Source organism: Pristiophorus japonicus, chromosome 11, assembly GCF_044704955.1.
Source record: "Pristiophorus japonicus isolate sPriJap1 chromosome 11, sPriJap1.hap1, whole genome shotgun sequence".
Taxonomy (NCBI): Eukaryota; Metazoa; Chordata; class Chondrichthyes; family Pristiophoridae; genus Pristiophorus; species Pristiophorus japonicus.
This window is the reverse complement of record NC_091987.1, coordinates 16,858,301-16,874,549: the sequence shown is the minus strand read 5'-3', so window position 1 is coordinate 16,874,549 and position 16,249 is coordinate 16,858,301. Positions and strand designations below refer to the sequence as shown.

The 16,249-nt window shown below is 49.7% G+C and overlaps 1 pseudogene; it reads left to right on the top strand.

Annotated features, from left to right (window-relative positions):
* The first annotated feature begins 13,872 nt into the window (after window positions 1-13,872).
* Window positions 13,873-15,232, top strand: LOC139275510 (sorting nexin-18-like; annotated as a pseudogene).
* The last annotated feature ends 1,017 nt before the right edge of the window (window positions 15,233-16,249 follow it).

Sequence of the window (16,249 nt, the reverse complement as noted above, 5' to 3'; positions counted from 1 at the left end):
GTCCCTCTGCACCTCAGCATGTTGTAATTTCTCCCCATTCAAATAATATTCCCTTTTACTGTTTTTTTTCCCCAAGATGGATGACCTCACACTTTCTGACATTGTATTCCATCTGCCAACCCTTAGCCCATTCGCTTAACCTATCTAAATCTCTTTGCAGCCTCTCTGTGTCCTCTACACAACCCGCTTTCCCACTAATCTTTGTGTCATCTGCAAATTTTGTTACACTACACTCTGTCCCCTCTTCCAGGTCATCTATGTATATTGTAAACAGTTGTGGTCCCAGCACCGATCCCTGTGGCACACCACTAACCACCGATTTCCAACCCGAAAAGGACCCATTTATCCCGACTCTCTGCTTTCTGTTAGCCAGCCAATTCTCGATCCATGCTAATACATTTCCTCTGACTCCGTATACCTTTATCTTCTGCAGTAACCTTTTGTGTGGCACCTTATCGAATGCTTTTTGGAAATCTAAATACATCACGTCCATCGGTACACCTCTATCCACCATGCTCATTATATCCTCAAAGAATTCCAGTAAATTAGTTAAACATGATTTCCTCTTCATGAATCCATGTTGCATCTGCTTGATTGCACTATTCCTATCTAGATGTCCCGCTATTTCTTCCTTAATGATAGCTTCAAGCATTTTCCCCATTACAGATGTTAAACTAACCGGCCTATAGTTGCCTGCCTTTTCTCTGCCCCCTTTTTTTAAACAGAGGCGTTACATTAGCTGCTTTCCAATCCGCTGGTACCTCCCCAGAGTCCAGAGAATTTTGGTAGATTATAACGAATGCATCTGCTATAACTTCCGCCATCTCTTTTAATATCTTGGGATGCATTTCATCAGGACCAGGGGACTTGTCTACCTTGAGTCTCATTAGCCTGTCCAGCACTACCCCCCCTAGTGATAGTGATTGTCTCAAGGTCCTCCCTTCCCACATTCCTGTGACCAGCAATTTTTGGCCTGGTTTTTGTGTCTTCCACTGTGAAGACCGAAGCAAAATAATTGTTTAAGGTCAAAGCCATTTCCACATTTTCCATTATTAAATCCCCCTTCCCATCTTCTAAGGGACCAACATTTACTTTAGTCACTCTTTTCCGTCACTCTGAGTCAGAAGGTTCTGGGTTTGAGTCTCACTCCAGGGACTGGAGCACAAAAATCTAGGCTGACACTCCCAGTGCAGTGCTGAGGGAGCGCCGCACTGTCGGAGGGGCAGTACTGAGAGAGTGCTGCACTGTTGGAGGGGTAGTACTGAGAGAGTGCTGCACTGTTGGAGGGGTAGTACTGAGAGAGTGCTGCACTGTCGGAGGGGCAGTACTGAGGGAGTGCTGCACTGTAGGAGGGGCAGTACTGGTCTCATCACATTGCTGTGTGTGGGAGCTTGCTGTGCGCAGAACCAGTTGCTGCATTTCCTACATTCCAACAGTGACTACACTACAAAAGTACTTCATTGGCTGTGAAGTGCTTTGAGATGTCCGGTGGTTGTGAAAGGCGCTATATAAATGCAAGTCTGTCTTTCTTTTGCCAGGATGAGGGAGTAAATTCACACAAAGTCAAGAGAGAGGGTAGATACAGTCACTGTTAAAGCTGCTTGACCCGTCAGCATTTTTTATTTAAAAAAAATGATTATAAGTGACAGCGGGAGCGTCAACAGAAGATAAAATGCTTTAATTTCCCCCCAATCGAATTACAGCGTGCGGCCTCCTTGTTCCTGAGTCTCTCTTTGTTGCATTTTCTCCTAACCCCGAGGCTGTTTAACCTTTATTAAGAAAATAATCCTTCAGAAGGAAGACGTTAGCTTTTGTTGAGGGTTTTTTTTTTCAACTTTTGCCAGACTGACACTTAATGAGATCTAAGTGGTCTGGACTGGATTACGTTCCTGATTGTAATAATAGTTATAATGTTGGAGCTGGAATGCTCGGAAGTAATGACATGTGCATCTCAATGCGTCCGCTGGTTAATATGCTCCGTATATACTTGCCCCGTCTTTCATCACCAGTAACATCTTGCCTCAGTAATAAAGGGGAGATTTATGGGATATCAGCCCACAAAAGCAGTCGGAGTGCAACTGAGGAGCTAAAAAGTCTGCACGCATACATATTTATTACTGTGAACCTATTTTACAGTTCGATCTGCCTGAGACCAAGCCAGGGATGGCAACGAGAACATGATTTATACTGTTATCAGCGCTCACCGCAAAACTCAAAACAAGATTAAAAACTGGAACTAGTTGTAAAGAGGAAGGATATATTGGCCTGGGAGGGGGTGCAGTGCAGATTCAGCAGAATGATACTTGGAATCAAAAGGGTTCAATTAGGAGGCCTGCTTGCACACAGACCCTGAGTTTTAAAAGGATTAAGGGGTGACCTAATTGAAGAGTTTCAGAGGATTTGACAGGGTAGAGAGAGAGAGTGAGAAACGATTTCTTCTGGGAGAGGGAGTCCAGAACAAGGGGGCAAAACGTTAAAATTCGAGCCAGGCCGTTCAGGGGTGATGTCAGGAACCACTTCCTCACACAAAGGGCAGTGAGAATCTGGAACTCTCTCCCCGCAAAAAGCTGTGGAGGCTGCGGGGGCCAATTGAAAATGTCAAAACTGGGATTGATAGATTTTTGTTCGGCAAAGTGTATTAAGGGTCACGGAATCAAGGCGGGTAGATAGAGTTAAGATACAGATCGGCGGTGATCTAATTGAATGGTGGAACAGGCTCGAGGTGCCGAATGGCCCCCTCCTGTTCTGAGGTAGAAAATGATCCAGTGCGGAGAGGGCGGGAACAAGCGGGGCAATGAATTCCACCTCTGCTCGCTCTCCCACAACCTCTGGTCGAACGGGCAGAACGATGGGAATTCGTTCGACAGACAATAGGCAGTGATTTCGCCAATGCTGCCCACGGGCGTATTGGATCACGGAGGAACGCACCTCTGTGAATGCCCCTCTGCCATCACCCTTGATCTTCTTCCCTGTTGGCCCGAGCGAAGGAACAGATAGATCTATCTCCTGGCTGCATAAAAATGTTTGGTTGCTTCCGACTCACTTCCTTATGAGAAGGAGTCTGCAGCAGCAAATTGTCCATCTCGTTCAAAAGTAGCTTAACAGGGCAGATTCGGCACTCTAACAGCGGCAGTGGGGAGTTGTGCTGGAATGATGTGTGGGTCAGGGAGTCAATGTCACTGTGCTGTACCCCGACCTCTGACCTGCGCTCCCTCCAAGGGTGGCTTCTCACTAGGAGCCTGGGATTGGTTAATTTATCTAAACTGTGCTGTACCTGTCCTGGGAGTGTTTGATGGAACAGTGGAGAGGGAGCATTACCCTCTATCTAACCCGTGCTGTACCTGCCCTGGGAGTGTTTGATGGGTCAGTGTAGAGGGAGCTTTACTCTGTATCTAACCCCATGCTGTACCTGCCCTGGGAGTGTTTGATGGGACAGTGTAGAGGGAGCTTTATTCTGTATGTAACCCATGCTATACCTGCCCTGGGAGTGTTTAATGGGACAGTGTAGAGGGAGCTTTACTCTCTATCTAACCCCCTGTACCTGCCCTGGGAGTGTTTAATGGGACAGTGTAGAGGGAGCTTTACTCTCTATCTAACCCGTGCTGTACCTGCCCTGGGAGTGTTTAATGGGACAGTGTAGAGGGAGCTTTACTCTCTATCTAACCCCCTGTACCTACCCTGGGAGTGTTTAATGGGACAGTGTAGAGGGAGCTTTACTCTCTATCTAACCCGTGCTATACCTGCCCTGGGAGTGTTTAATGGGACAGTGTAGAGGGAGCTTTACTCTCTATCTAACCCGTGCTGTCCCTGCCCTGGGAGTGTTTGATGGGACAGTGTAGAGAGAGCTTTACTCTGTATCTAACCCGTGCTATACCTGCCCTGGGAGTGTTTGATGGGACAGTGTAGAGGGAGCTTTATTCTGTATGTAACCCGTGCTATACCTGCCCTGGGAGTGTTTGATGGGACAGTGTAGAGAGAGCTTTACTCTGTATCTAACCCGTGCTATACCTGCCCTGGGAGTGTTTGATGGGACAGTGTAGAGGGAGCTTTATTCTGTATGTAACCCGTGCTATACCTGCCCTGGGAGTGTTTAATGGGACAGTGTAGAGAGAGCTTTACTCTGTATCTAACGCGTGCTATACCTGCCCTGGGAGTGTTTAATGGGACAGTGTAGAGGGAGATTTACTCTGTATCTAACCCGTGCTATACCTGCCCTGGGAGTGTTTAATGGGACAGTGTAGAGGGAGATTTACTCTGTATCTAACCCGTGCTGTACCTGCCCTGGGAGTGTTTAATGGGACAGTGTAGAGGGAGATTTACTCTGTATCTAACCCGTGCTGTACCTGCCCTGGGAGTGTTTAATGGGACAGTGTAGAGGGAGCTTTACTCTCTATCTAACCCGTGCTGTACCTGCCCTGGGAGTGTTTAATGGGACAGTGTAGAGGGAGATTTACTCTGTATCTAACCCGTGCTGTACCTGCCCTGGGAGTGTTTAATGGGACAGTGTAGAGGGAGCTTTACTCTCTATCTAACCCATGCTGTACCTACCCTGGGAGTGCTCGACGCTGACACTGGATGCTTGAAATGGGATCATGCTCCACTCCCACACTGATGAGCACCAAGTTTGTTTGATTTTATATTTCAATAGTTACGCTTTAAGTCACAAAATCGCTTAACTTTATCGCAGAGATGTGGTGAAATGCTGATAGTTGTAAACAGTACGACACCGATGAGATGCATTCAGAGCTCGGTGTCTGGCTAGCTGCAAATGCTGGAAGATAGCGGATTTAATGTGTTGTGCAGCAGAAGGAAAGTCAAAAGAACAACGTCTTCAAGCTTTGTTGACGTGCTATCCACTGATCATTATTACTTCTAGAATTTACAAAGCAGCAAGGCACTTGATCCTAATGGGGCTCGACTGCAATCCCCCCCCCCCCCCCCCCAAGACGTTCCTTCAATCCCAGTCCTATTTACACACAGCTTCTCTGCCCCTCAATCTCCCCACTCCCATTGCTGGGCCACTGATGAGCTCCTGATTGGTGTTACTGTGCCCAATGCAAACACCCATTGCTGTGCATCCCACTGCCATTCACAATCCCTCACTGATTACCGGGCAACATAAGAAATAGGAGCAGGAGTCGGCCATTTGGCCCCTCGAGCCTGCTCCGCCATTCAATAAGATCATGACTGATCTGATCCTGGCCTCAGCTCGACTTCCCCACCCGCTTCCCATAACCTTTGACTCACTTATCATTCAAAAATCTGTCTATCTCCACCTTAAATATATTCAATGACCCAGCCTCCACAGTTTTCTGGTGAAGAGAATTCCACAGATTCACGACCCTCAGAGAGAAGAAATTCTTCCTTATTTCCGTTTTAAATGGGCGACTCCTTATTCTGAAACTATGCCCTCTTGTTCCAAATTCCCTCACGAGGGGAAACATCCTCTCTGCATCTACCCTGTCAAGCCCCCTCAAAATCTTATAGGTTTCAATAAGATTACCTCTCATTCTTCTAAACTCCAATGAGTGTAGGCCCAACCTACTCAACCTTTCATCATATGACAACCCCTTCATCTCAGGAGTCAACCTCGTGAACCTTCTCTGAACTCCAATACAAGTATATCCCTCCTTAAATAAGGAGACCAAAACTGTACGCAGTACTCCAGGTGTGGTCTCACCAACACCCTGTACAGTTGTAGCAGGACTTACCTGCTGTTATATTTTTATAAGGCTACCCGAGAAGTTTAAAAGGGTAAAAATCCAGATGAAATGCTTTTCGTCCGCAGAATCTTCGACGAGAGTCTTGTGCCAACACTGTCAGGACCCTCTTTCGAAACGCCCACAATTCTCCGTATGATCCAACTCTTTGAATTCGTCTTCAGGCTGGAGATGCTCATAAGGGGCGAAACCATGGAGGGATTTTCAAACACGGATGAGAGTTTTGAAATCAATGCGTTGCTTAACGGGGAGCCAGTGTCAGTAAGCGACCATAGGGAGTGATGGGTGAACGGGACTCGGTGCGAGTTAGGACACGGGACAGTGAGCACAGGGAGTGATGGGTGAACGGGACTCGGTGCGAGTTAGGACACGGGACAGTGAGCACAGGGAGTGATGGGTGAACGGGACTCGGTGCGAGTTAGGACACGGGGCAGCGAGCACAGTGGGTGATGGGTGAGCGGGACTTGGTGCGAGTTAGGACACGGGGCAGCGAGCACAGGGGGTGATGGGTGAACGGGACTCGGTGCGAGGTAGGACACGGGCAGCCGACTTTTGGATGACCTTAAGTTTATGGAGGTTGGAAGATGAGCAGTGAATTATGAACTGAAATGCCAAGCCAGCTTTCCATGTTCACACACTCTGAGGTAGAAATTGGTGTGCGTTTTCACCCATTTTCCGTGTGTAAAACTGGCCCAATTTCTTGGCGTGTGATCCTGTGCCCGACATGTGGCACAGGGCTGCCGCCAATCGGACCTTGCTGTTTTAGGGCGTCCCAAGCGACTGCCCTAAAGCAGCGTCGTGACCTATTTAAATATGCAAAAATGCCTGCTGTTATATTTTTATAAGGCTACCCGAGAAGTTTAAAAGGGTAAAAATCCAGATGAAATGCTTTTCGTCCGCAGAATCTTCGACGAGAGTCTTGTGCCAACACTGTCAGGACCCTCTTTCGAAACGCCCACAATTCTCCGTATGATCCAACTCTTTGAATTCGTCTTCAGGCTGGAGATGCTCATAAGGGGCGAAACCATGGAGGGATTTTCAAACAAGGATGAGAGTTTTGAAATCAATGCGTTGCTTAACGGGGAGCCAGTGTCAGTAAGCGACCATAGGGAGTGATGGGTGAACGGGACTCGGTGCGAGTTAGGACACGGGACAGTGAGCACAGGGAGTGATGGGTGAACGGGACTCGGTGCGAGTTAGGACACGGGACAGTGAGCACAGGGAGTGATGGGTGAACGGGACTCGGTGCGAGTTAGGACACGGGACAGTGAGCACAGGGAGTGATGGGTGAACGGGACTCGGTGCGAGTTAGGACACGGGACAGTGAGCACAGGGAGTGATGGGTGAACGGGACTCGGTGCGAGTTAGAACACGGGACAGTGAGCACAGGGAGTGATGGGTGAACGGGACTCGGTGCGAGTTAGGACACGGGGCAGCGAGCACAGGGGGTGATGGGTGAGCGGGACTTGGTGCGAGTTAGGACACGGGGCAGCGAGCACAGGGGGTGATGGGTGAACGGGACTCGGTGCGAGTTAGGACACGGGCAGCCGACTTTTGGATGACCTTGAGTTTATGGAGGTTGGAAGATGAGCAGTGAATTATGAACTGAAATGCCAAGCCAGCTTTCCATGTTCACACACTCTGAGGTAGAAATTGGTGTGCGTTTTCACCCATTTTCCGTGTGTAAAACTGGCCCAATTTCTTGGCGTGTGATCCTGTGCCCGACATGTGGCACAGGGCTGCCGCCAATCGGACCTTGCTGTTTAAGGCGTCCCAAGCGACTGCCCTAAAGCAGCGTCGTGACCTATTTAAATATGCAAAAATGTTTCTGTTTTGGCATCCCTCTGCAAATGTCATGAAAGTCTAGTTGACGCGCAGACCATACAGGCTCAGACTGGTCCTTCCAGCTGTACTGCGGCCGAACCAGTGGTCCATAAAGGGTCGGCGGTTGGTCTCCAATCAAACGGTGGATCCGGGATGAGCAGGCATGGGGTGAGCTGGTCCTCAAGGCACCGGCAGCTCACCAAACAGAGTGAATATTAACACCATCACGCCGGCCAGTGACGTGCGGACAGGACGGGACTTGCGGTTTTAACACTTTCTATTCCGACCACAAACTTGTGAACTCCCGCAAACTAATAGAATCATAGACGTTTACAGCACGGAAGGAGGCCATTTCGGCCCATCGTGTCCGCGCTGGCCAACCAAGAGCTACCCAGCCTAATCCCACTTTCCAGCTCTTGGTCCGTAACTCTGTAGGTTACGGCACTTCAAGTGCACATCCAAGTACTTTTTAAATGTGGTGAGGGTTTCTGCCTCTACCGCCCTTTCAGGCAGTGAGTTCCAGACCCCCCACCGCCCTCTGCTTACAAAAAGTTCTCCTCAACACCCCTCTAAACCTTCTACCAATTAATTTAAATCTATGCCCCCTGGTTGTTGACCTCAGTGCTAAGGGAAACAGGTTATTCCTCTCCACTCTATCCAGGCCCCTCATAATTTTATACACCTCAATCAGGTCTCCCCTCAGCTTCCTCTGTTCCAAGGAAAACAAACCCAGCCTATCCAATCTGTCCCCTCAGCTAAAATTCTCCAGTCCTGGCAACATCTTTGTAAATCTCCTCTGTAACCTCTCTCGTGCAATAACATCTTTCCTGCAATGCGGTGACCAGAACTGCACACAGTACTCCAGCTGTGACCTAACCAGTGTTTTATACAGTTCAAGCATAACCTCCCTGCTCTTGTATTCTGTGCCTCGGCTAATAAAGGCAAGTATTCCATATGCCTTCTCAACCACCTTATCGACCTGGCCTGCTACCTTCAGGGATCTGTGGCCAAGCACTCCAAGGTCCCTTTGTTCCTCTACATAACTCAGCATCCTCAAGTAATGCCCTCCCCAAATACATTACCTCACACTTCTCGCAACTGAATTTTATTTGCAACATTTTTGCCCAGCTCCCCCAAACTCACCAACTCCCCAAATACAGTTTGTGGCATGGTTTTGCAGTGCATCATCTACTCGGAGCCCGGAAATTAAGTCCCAAAGGAAATTCCAGCCCCTATGTTACCTAAAACATAAGAATTAGGAGCAGGAGTAGGCCACACGGCCCCGCGAGCCTGCTCCGCCATTCAATGAGATCATGGCTGATCTTCGACCTCAACTCCACTTTCCCGCCCTATCTCCATATCCCTTGATTTCCTTAGTGCCCAAAAATCTTTCGAGCGCAGCCTTCAATATACTCAACGACTCAGCTGCCACAGCCCTCTGGGGTAGAAAATTCCAAAGACTCACCACCCTCTGAGTGAAGCAATTCCTCCTCATCTCAGTCTTAAATGGCCAACCCCTTAACTGGCGAATATGACCCCCAGTTCTGGACTCTCTTGGTTGAAAGTTAACAGCCTCGCTCATTCTTGCCAGCTGAAAAGAAAATCCTGCCCATTTATTCTCAGCCTGTCTGGTTATCTGAATTATCACTGTTGAGAAAATGCACAGGCTGACAGAAACAATGCAGGGACAACTCCCTCCAGGCCTCATTAAAAAAACAAAAGTAAAAAAAGAGCGTGTTCTGAAGTATTAAGTCGGCTGCTGATTCATTTCCCCAATCCTCAGATCCTGATCAGCTTTTCCTACAGACTACACATTTATTTCCTGCGTTACACTTACCTTGTCCCCGGTGTGCTTGAACCAGTCAAGCACTCCAAAGTATGGAGACAATGGACAATATTCTGAAAAAGTTTATCAATGTGTAAAAACGGTGTAGAAACCAGATCAGAGGCCCTTGCATTTCCAAGGGTGCCACAAGCAGAATTCAGCCTTGGGTTCACGACCCCTCCAGGATTGATCAGGGGACCCCAGGAATGGAAGATTAATCTCCCGCACTCTGCTGCGAGCAAAACTCACAGGGGGCATCAACAAAAATTGCGTTTCCATTTGTCATGTGTTTGCTTCATGGGTTCTTTGCTCAAGAATATTGCTATCAATAACTAGTTGGTTGATTTACAAAGGTTTAATAGTCACAAGACATATTATCAGTTCATCCACCGGGCTCACGACTGCAAACCTCATCGTGGATGACCTAGACCCAACTGGCTGGGGTTTTATTGAGTTGTGAACATCACATGACTGGCTAAGCTGCTCACAATGCAACAGCTCTACAAACCTGTGAGCGTACTCACGGGTGCATACATGACACCATTTTATTTGACCAGTTTTGTTCATTAGCTATAAAAATGTTGGAGATGATGGTGGTGGGGCGGGGGGGGAATGATGTTTGACTGACAGTCAAGAATCATCCAATCGGGTGATGAAGAGTCTACTTGCTTTCTGATTGGCCGTGGGAAGGTGATGCTCTATGACGATGGACCTGTTGGTGGCCAGTGGCAGGGGTGTGGGGGAGGGATACATCTAACCAGAGTGTTGGCATCTCCAGGTCAGCCACTGGACACAGCAGGGACAGGAGGGGGCTGGGGGAGACTGCTTGGAGGGCAGCATGGTCTAGCTGATCAGAGAGGGAGGGGTTGGGTGCATTTGGCTGGGGAGATGGGGCGCTTAGTTTGCAGGACCTTGTAATGTTTGGTCAGAGATAGATGAGTGCGCTGGCTAGATGGGGTTGGACGTTTGGTCGATGAGGACCTCTTGTATTTTAAGGTTACGTCCCCTCATTCTTGATTCACCCACCAGAGGAAATAGTCTCTCTCTATCTACCCTATCAAATCCTTTTAACATTTAAACATCCCGATCCAATCACCCCTCAATCTTCTACACACAAGGGAATACAAGCCCAGTCTATGCAACCTGTCCTGATAATCTAACCCTCTAAACCCCACTGTATCATTCTGGTGAATCTGCACTGCTCCCCCACCGAGGCCGAAATATCCTCCCTGAGGGGGCGGTGCACAGAACGGAATGCAGTTACTCCCAAATGGGGTCTGATCAAGGCTCTCTGCAACTAAAAGACCACTTCCTCCCCTTTGTAGTCCCCTCCCCTTGAGATCAAGGACAACACTCCATTAGCGTTTTTAATTGCTTATTTTAATCTGTCAACTGGCTTTTAATGATCCTAATGTAGTCGTTTTTCACAGTGAAATTCACAGTCTGAGATTAACAGAATATGTGCATTCCATCCGTATCACGTAGGAATATTGTCTCAGTGATTCTTAGATCATTACATATCTGCTAATTGCAAGTCATTTGATCATAACAGGGGGCCTCCTAACTCAATCTACTTCCACCCATCGGGTTGAGGAAAGTTTCTCTCTCCCTTAGCCAACCTGCCATGTTTGTTTCTAGCTCACGTATTGTGACAATGAAATAAAACGCTAATATTAGTCATAAATCTGCTCAATTATCAGGAGGAAGGGTCATCAATTTAAAAAGGAAAGACGTGCATTTCTAATTTAATTTCTATTTTAACCAATAAGGGAATTAAGGGTTACGGAGAGCGAGCGGGTAAGTGGAGCTGAGTCCACGGCCAATCAGCCATGATCTTGTTGAATGGTGGAGCAGGTTCGAGGGGCTAGATGGCCTACTCCTGTTCCTAATTCTTATGTTCTTATGTTCTTATGTAGGAGTAGCTTAATGACGGTGATGTTCACACTGAGAACACCCTTCGATATTAAATGGAAGATTTGGTGACTTTACGCTTGTCTCACCACCTTTTCTCTCACCCTCTTTCAGTACAAATTACCTGCTGCGTTTCCCACATTACAACATGACTACTCTTCAAAATAAAGTACTTCATTGTCAGTAAAGCGCTTTGGGACGTCCTGAGGTCATGAAAGGCGCTATAGAAATGCAAGTCTTTCCTTTTTAAATTGATGACCCGTCCTCATTGACTCCCCAAACTTACTGTATTAAAACCCACATAATCTATTAAACCTCTTCTGAACCTTCTCGACTCCAATGGCAATAGTCCCAGTATCTCAAGTCTCTTGTCAGAACCATAGTTTCCCCTCCCTGGCATCATTCTGCTGAATCTATTCTGAAGGTTTAAGGTTGATATCAGAACTGAAAGGTTATAACATTTGGTAACCGAACTGAGAGATTACAATTATCAGTAAAAACTGAACAGGCTGGGTCTCTTTTCTCTAGCGAGGAGAAAGCTGAGGGGTGACCTGATAGCGGTCTTTATAATTATGAAAGGGTTCGATAGGGTAGACGTAGAAAAGATGTTCCCACTTGTGGGGGAGACCAAAACCAGGGGCCATCAATATAAGATAGTCACTGATAAATCCAATGGGGAATTCAGGAGAAACTTCTTTAGCCAGAGAGTGGTGAGAATGTGGAACTCGCTCCCACAGGGAGTGGTTGAGGTGAATAGTATTGATGCATTTAAGGGGAAGCCGGATAAACACATGAGGGAGAAAGGAATAGAAGGCTATGGTGATGGGGTGAGATGAAGAGGGGTGGGAGGGGGCTGGTGTGGAGCATAAATACCAGCACGGAGCGGTGGGGCCCAATGGCCTGTTTCTGGGCTGTACATTCACTGTATGCTCTCTGGCTTTAATATCCTTTCTATAATCAGCTCAAAACTGTCTCAAGCCTAACCAATGTCTTGCACAAATTGATCATCACATCTTCACTGTTGTACTTTATGCCACTATTAATAAAATCCATACAGCTATACTGGCCTTTTTTTTATGCCTTTATCTATCTGCGCTCGTACATTTTGATATCTTTCCATTAAGTGAATACCTCCAATTCTTTATTTTTAACTCCCAAAGTGCATTACCTCACATTTCCCTGCATTAAAATACATAGCGGGGAGAAATTGGGCTCCTTTGCGCCTCCTGTTAGTGCCTCCGGGGGGGGCGACAACGAGGCGCACATGGGTTTGCACCCGGGCGCAGCGAGATCAGCGGCTCCCGCTAAAGTCGTCAGGAGTTTTGCAGCGGCGGTAGGGCGTTACGCCCTGATCGCCCGGAGATCGTGATGTCATCGCTGTGCGCATCGCCCCGGTAGCGCCCCGAACACCGGCAGCTGCCAGACGCGTCCATTAGGACGCCGGGAGCTTCGGGGCTGGGGTGGGGGTGGGGGAGGCGACACTTAAAGGCGAGGTGGCTGACGTGAGTGGAGAAAAAAAATGTCAAACCTCTCTTTGCCAATTTTTTCCTCTCTTGTTTCCTGCCCGCGATTGATCAGACCGGCACTCTGCTTCAGCGCATTGGGGCTGAGCGGGCCGGATCACGGCTGCTGTCGGGGAGAAGGTAAGTATTTCCCTTGCAGAGCCCGCAGCGATGGCCTTTTCCCTTTAATGGAGGGAAGCGGCCGTTCAACGTGGCAGGGCTGCTCCACGCACAGCCCCGCCTGCTGCCCATTGCGCTCCAGGAAGGAAGCGGAGCACCTGATTTAACGTTCTACTCCTTCCTGGAGCGCAATCACCAAATCTTTTTAAAGTTTGAAAACATTAGTGCATGGCACTAATTTTTCACATTTTTAAAAGTAAGCACCCCAAATGGGACACTCCCGAATTTCTCCCCCGCAGTATTACAATGTATGTACAGCACAGAAACAGGCCATTGGGCCCCACCGCTCCGAGCCGGTGTTTATGCTCCACACCAGCCTCCTCCCACCCCTCTTCATCTCACCCCATCACCATAGCCTTCTATTCCTTTCGCCCTCATGTGTTTATCCAGCCTCCCCTTAAATGCATCGATACTATTCACCTCAACCACTCCGGAGAGAATTCCACATTATAACCGCTCTCTTCTCTTCTGACACCCTGTCTCCCAACCCATTGAGGACCCCCAAAGTCTTTACCCTTGATGAAATACGTCTAATTGCCCCTTGACCCCGTTGTTTACACTGTCCAAAAATGCCCTTCCATGGTAACTCATTCAACAACCCGATGATCCTTTGGCTGAAAAAAAACTGTTCAGTTCCTTTCTTCGATGAACTAAGGTGGGAGGCAGTGGCGTTAACGAGCGGATGGGGGCCCAATGCAAACATAGATTTTTTTTAAATCACAGAACGAAAGGGGAAAGTGCAGCTGGCCAGGGAAGACCCTGTGCAGCCTCCCCTCGAGTGAGGGGGTCCGGGGGGGGGGCCGATGAGGGAGTTTGGGGTCTGGGGGAGCCGGGACAGGTGTGAGGGAGGGTTTACGGGGCGGGGGGGTTACCGCGGGGTCCGGGAGCGGAGCCGAGCCGGGTGCGGACGATGGCGCTCCAGGCTCGGGCTCTGTACATTTTCCAGAGCGAGAATGTGGGCGAGATCGCGGTGTGGGAGGACGAGGTGCTGACAGTGGACAGCGAGCACGACATCGAGGGCTGGCTGGAGGGGGCCAACAGCCCCGGCCAGAGGGGCCTCTTCCCGGCCTCGAACGTGAAGATTCTGCGGGCCGGGAGCGGGGCCGACACGTCGCCGAGTCCCCCGCCTCACGCTATGCCAACGCTCGACCGGCGGCTACGACAGCCAGGCGCCGCCTCAACCTCAGCCCCCCAGTGCCTTTCCCCTGTCAGCCTGCTCCACCGCCAGCCACCTTCTGCCCCCCCGCCTCTCGCCCAAGCGGCCTCGGGATGCTGGTCCTGGTGGTGCTGCAGCACCAGGCTTCGGGCAGCGGCGACGACAACGACGACTGGGACAACGACTCGACGGTGGCGGTCAAGCCACTGTCCGGGGCCGGCGGGAGCGGGGGAGGCAGCAGCGGCGGGTTCTCGGATTTCGACGGGACGGGCCGCTGTCGAGCGAGCACGGGGGGCCGGCGGCCGGAATGTCGGGCGATCGGTGTCCTCCTCCTCCAAGAGTACGGCCACGGTCAGCAGGAACCTCAACTGCTTCCCCACCTTCGGCAAGTCGGGCGGCCAGGCGTTCATCCTGGGCGAGGCGGCCGGCTTCATCAAGGCCGGCGACAAGATCTGCGTGGCGGCCGGCCGGCCCGCACAGCCCCAAGTGACAGGGGGACCCTTACCCGTTCGCCTGCTCCATCAACGAGCCCACCAAACAGACCATGTTCAAGGGCATCAAGAGCTACAGCTCTTACCGCCTGGTGCCCAGACACACCCAATGCCCAGTCAACCGGCGCTACAAACACTTCGACAGGCTGGACAACCGGCTGGTGGAGAAGTTCCCCGTCATCCCCGAGAAGCAAGCCTCCGGCCGCTTGGAGGAGGACTTCATCTCCAAACGGAAGAAAGGGCTGACCCTGTGGATGAACAACATGATGAGTCGCCCGGTGCTGGCCCGCTGCGATGCCTTCCAGCACTTCCTCACCTGCAACGACGATAAGGCTTGGAAGCAGGGCAAGAGGAAAGCTGAGAAGGACGAGATGGATACGGGGGGGGGGGGGGGCAACTTCTTCCTGACGCTCAGCACCCCGCAGAGCCCCCTCGACCTGCAGCAGGTGGAGAGCAGGGACGACGGGGTCAAAACTTTCACCAAGAAGATGGACGAGTGTGTTTTCCAGCTGAGCCACACCGCCAGTGAGTTCGCGAGGAAGCAGGTGGTGGGCCTCCCTTCAGGCATTGGCTGCATTGGCATAGTTACGCCACTGGTGGGAGGAGGCTCGTGTGGAGCATAAACACCGGCACGGACCCGTTGGACCATATGGTCTGTTTCTGTGAAGTAGACTCGATGTAAATCTGTGCACCCCCAATATTCGTATTTTTAAATCCACGCTTCCCATGGGATTTCAACCCTCCAACGAATGTCTAAAAATTGCCTGGATCCACTTGGCCAACACTCCCTTCTTAATCTTACAAACTCTGATTGGAAGATAGACTCATATTTCTATAGTGCCTTTCACAACCACCGGACGTCTCAAAGTGCTTTACAGCCAATTTTGGAGTGTAATCACTGTTGTAATGTGAGAAACAGGGCAGCAGATTTGTGCACAGCAAGCTCCCACAAACAGCAATGTGATAATGAGCAGATAAACTGTTTTTGTTATATTGATTGAGGGATAAATATTGGCCCCAGGACACCAGGGATAACTCCCTGCTCATCTTCGAAATAATGCCATGGAATCTTTTACGTCCACCAGAGGAAGCAGATGGGGCCTCGGTTTAACGTCTCATCCGAACGACGGCACCTCCGACAGTACAGCACTCCCTCAGTACTGCCCCTCCGACAGTGCTGCACTCCCTCAGTACTGCCCCCCCCGACAGTGCTGCACTCCCTCAGCATTGCCCCTCCGACAGTGCTGCACTCCCTCAGTACTGACCCTCTGACAGTGCAGCACTCCCTTAGTACTGCCCCTCTGACAGGGCAGCACTCACTCAGCACTGCATTGGAGTGTCAGCCTAAATTTAAGTGCTCAGGTCCTTGGAGTGGGACTTGAACCCACGACCTTCTGACTCAGAGGCGAGTGTACCACCCACTGAGCCACATCTGACATTATCGCTAATACTCACTGCAGGAAATACGAGCAGAATAATGAAGAAACTGAACTCTGCTTGGGATAGATAGGGACTTCATGAATGATCCGCGTGTCCAGAATTCATGAGCCATGGAAAGATGAATGAAGCATTGGCCAAGTATCAATTAATCGGGCTGAATGTAATTACAGATTTTCTTGAAAAAAACTTCTCACACTGTG